Source organism: Pogonomyrmex barbatus, unplaced genomic scaffold (genome assembly GCF_055798465.1).
Source record: "Pogonomyrmex barbatus isolate J1 unplaced genomic scaffold, ASM5579846v1 scaffold21, whole genome shotgun sequence".
NCBI lineage: Eukaryota > Metazoa > Arthropoda > Insecta > Hymenoptera > Formicidae > Pogonomyrmex > Pogonomyrmex barbatus.
Window position 1 is genome coordinate 631,898 of NW_028297118.1, and position 2,913 is coordinate 634,810.

Below are 2,913 nucleotides of genomic sequence, written 5' to 3' on the forward strand. Positions count from 1 at the left end.
AACTTTTGAAAATCGTAAATTGCGGTCCGTTTTCGCTGACTATTTGAATCGGAAGTCCGTGTCTCGCAAATGTCTGCCGGAACGCATTTATGGTTTTTTTTTGCGGTTGTTGACTTCATCACAAAAATCTCGGACCATTTTGTCCTCGCATCTACTAACAGTAGAAAATTATGACTTTTGTACGGTCCCAAGAAGTCGGTGTGCACTTTTTCCCATGGTTTCTCTGGCCAGTTCCACGGATGTAGCTGCGCTGCTGGCGGGTTGTCACGGAATTCCGCGCTGTCGCGACAACTTCTCGCTAGTTCCTCTATTTGCTTATCTAGTTGTGATCACCAAAAAAACAATCTCGCTATTGATTTCATCTTTACCATTTCTGCGTAATTTTCGTGTAGTTCGTTTAGCACAGCTTCCTGTAATTTACTCGGTATTATGATTTGATAACACCACATCACGCAATCCTGTTCTATCGCTAACTCATCTTTTCTTGTTTCGAACGGCAACAAACTGCTTGATAACGTTTTTCTGTTTGGCCATCCAAGTTCTAGATATCTTCTAACTTCTGCTAATGTCTTATCCGTCCTACTTTCGCGTGCTATCAATCTGTCATCAAACAAACTTGTGGCTCTTGTGCAATATAATTCAAATATGTATATTGTGGTTTCGTGTGTTCGCTTTCTTTTGATATCAGTAACCGCGATAACGCGTCTGCGCTGTTTCTCGCGGATTTGACGTACATGATTTGATATTGAAAAGTTTGCGTAACGCTGCAAGCACCTCGTAACCATTATCGGAATTCCTTTTTTCGGTCCGAAAATTCGAACCAACGGCTGATGATCAGTTTTCAGAATGAAGTTCCTTCCGTACAAATAATCATAATACTTGGTGACTCCGAATATTATCGCTCGCGCTTTCTTATCTATCGCGGTGTATTTACATTCGCTTGTCGCCAATGTTTTTTATGCATATGCGATGGGTCGTTCTTCTTCCGGCATTATTTGTGAAAGAATTGCTGAGATCCTGTAATCCGATACATCACACGTTAATATTAACTGTCTGTCTGGATAATTTGTGAGCACTTCCGCTGATTTCAGGTTTTTTTTTTTTTGATCTTTCGAATGTTTCTTGGCACTCTCTTGGCACTCATACGAATTTTTCTTTCTTTAACAACTCGTACAGTGGATGCAACTTTTCCGCTCGATTCTTTATGAATTTAATTTAATAGTTTATCGTTCCCAGGAATGTCTGCAATTCTTTCACATTTTTCGGAGTCGGAATTTTATCGATCGCACCTACTCGCTCTCAATGTGTGAATTTTTGCTACGACTAAGATTAATTATCCGGGGCCCCTATTTCTAGCCCCAGATAATTAATCTTAGTCGCTAATAACACGCATTTTGATTTTTTTATTTTTAATCCGCATTTTTTTAGTTTATCTAGCACTTCCGCCGTGTTTTGTAGATTCTCGTGAATCATTTTGCCTTTTATTATTATATCGTCTAAAAACACGTTCACGTTTGACATACCCGCGAGAATTTGCTCCATTTCCTTTGAAAAAAACTAAGTGCTGATGCGACACCGTATGGCAGTTTGTTCGGCTGATATGACCATTTATGCGTGCTCAGTATTAGATACCGCTTCGAATCTCACTGGCACTTATGCGTATGCCTTTTTCAGGTCGATTTTCGAAATATAAACGACATCGTGTAAATTCTATTAAATGCTCGATTCTCAGGATCGGATGTCTATCAATAATGATTGTTCTATTAACGGTGAGTTTGTAGTCTCCGCACAGTCTTAGTGATCCATCGGGTTTAAGTATTGGTATAATCGGTGTACCCCATTCCCCCTCTATCGGTGACCACGCTCCTTTTTTTATTAGTCTATCTATTTCCGCGCCCACTTTATCTTTCATTGCGAACGGTAGCGTTCGCGGCTTACAATATATCGGAACTGTGTTCATTTGCATGTGTATAGTGAAATCAGCTTTATTGTACGTTTCTAGTCTTTCTGAGAACAGATGCTCGTACTTCGCTAGAAATTTTTTCCGTATATTATCGAGATTTTCATTTTCTTTTTTTGTTGTCTTTGTCGTCGCTGATTGCGTTGCTCTACGCCTGTTCGTGTCTGTCGCTTGGTTTATACCCAGTGGCCAAAGCTGTAGCTTATGTAGCCATTCTCTGCCGATTAGTGGCTTCCCGTGTTTACCTACTACGTATAGTTCGCCTATTGTCGTTACACGACCGTACTTGTCCATTACATCTCGGATCATCCCCACTGCGTTTTGTCTTTCGCCGCCGAAATAAATCAATTTAATATTTGCCAGTTCAATTTTTTTATTTGGAAATAATACTACAGTCTCGTTCATTGATCAATGATACCTCGGAACTTCTATCTATTTCCATTTTTACCGGCCTGCCTTCGACTTCAACTCCTAAAAATTGCGGTTCTATTTTTAAAAGATTACACGATTTTATTTTGCTACCTACTGTAAACGTAACCTTATCGTACCATTCGCTTTCGGATTCGGAGTCCGTGGCGCTCGTCTCCTTGTCGACTCGTTGAATGTTTTTCACTGTCTTCGCTGTCTGTTGTGGTTTCGCTTTGCATATCACCCGCAGATGCCCTTGACGACCACAGCCATCGCAATGTTTCGTACGATGCCAACAGATTCTTCTGATGATTTTCTTATTCACAACAGGTGTTACCCGCGTCTCCGGTTGACGCCGTCGCTGTGCTCCCTTGGCCACTGTCTCGTACTCCGTTGTCTGCTCCTTTTATTTTGATGCTAAGTTCGAACTCGATAAATCTCGGCTTCGGCAATCTTCTTCTCGTTTTGTGTCCCTGTTTTGAATTCCTTGAAGCTTTGTTTGCCTCCTCAATTGCCGCGGTTATTTTCATCGCGACATCCGAGAG

General features: G+C 41.0%; 1 long non-coding RNA gene across 1 annotated transcript in view; it reads right to left on the reverse strand.

Moving 5' to 3' along the window:
* Positions 1–2,913, reverse strand: part of LOC148936460 (uncharacterized) — a 275,063-nt gene that overhangs the window by 209,024 nt on the left and 63,126 nt on the right. The window lies entirely within an intron of this gene.